The sequence below is a fragment of the Theropithecus gelada genome, chromosome 5 (assembly GCF_003255815.1).
Source record: "Theropithecus gelada isolate Dixy chromosome 5, Tgel_1.0, whole genome shotgun sequence".
NCBI classification, from domain to species: Eukaryota; Metazoa; Chordata; class Mammalia; order Primates; family Cercopithecidae; genus Theropithecus; species Theropithecus gelada.
The window spans coordinates 125,364,992-125,365,830 of NC_037672.1; positions in this window are offsets into that span (position 1 = coordinate 125,364,992).

Sequence of the window (839 nt, forward strand, 5' to 3'; positions counted from 1 at the left end):
ACCTGGGAGGTGGAGGTTGCAGTGAGCTGAGATCATGCCATTGCACTCCAGCCTGGATGACAAGAGAGAGACTGTCTCAAAAAAAAAAAAGTTTGTAATTTAAAAAAATTCCTATGACTATAAGGTTCTAAGTGGCAAAAATTTATTTTGAATTATAATTACAATTATTGTTAGTACATAATAATCATACCTACATTATAAATTTTTACAAATAATTACTAAAGAGAACTAAAATTTTGTTGGAAATATATCTCTCAGTGAAGTGAATGGAGCTCCCCTCTCCTCAATTAATTCATGTATTTATAGGTAGGCAACAAAATGGGAAAATATGTTGGAAGATAATTAGGTGTAGGGCTTACAAAAACAAATAAATGATTGTTGTTAAATGTGTTGTTTACAATAGAAAAGAATGTATCTAAATCTATTACATGAATGGTAGGAATGAATAATGAGGTGAGAAATGTTTAGCAAATAACAGTGAGCAGACATACTTGGGTAAAAAAATGAATATAGATTTACTGTATTCAATTTCTCCTAAGATCTGAATATCTATTCAAGAAAATAAAAGCCTGTAATCCCAGCACTTTGGGAGGCCGAGACGGGCGGATCACGAGGTCAGGAGATCGAGACCATCCTGGCTAACACGGTGAAACCCTGTCTCTACTAAACACATACAAAAAACTAGCCGGGCGAGGTGGCGGGCGCCTGTAGTCCCAGCTACTCGGGAGGCTGAGGCAGGAGAATGGCGGGAACCCGGGAGGCGGAGCTTGCAGTGAGCTGAGACCCGGCCACAGCACTCCAGCCTGGGTGACAGAGCAAGACTCCGTCTCAAAAAAAAA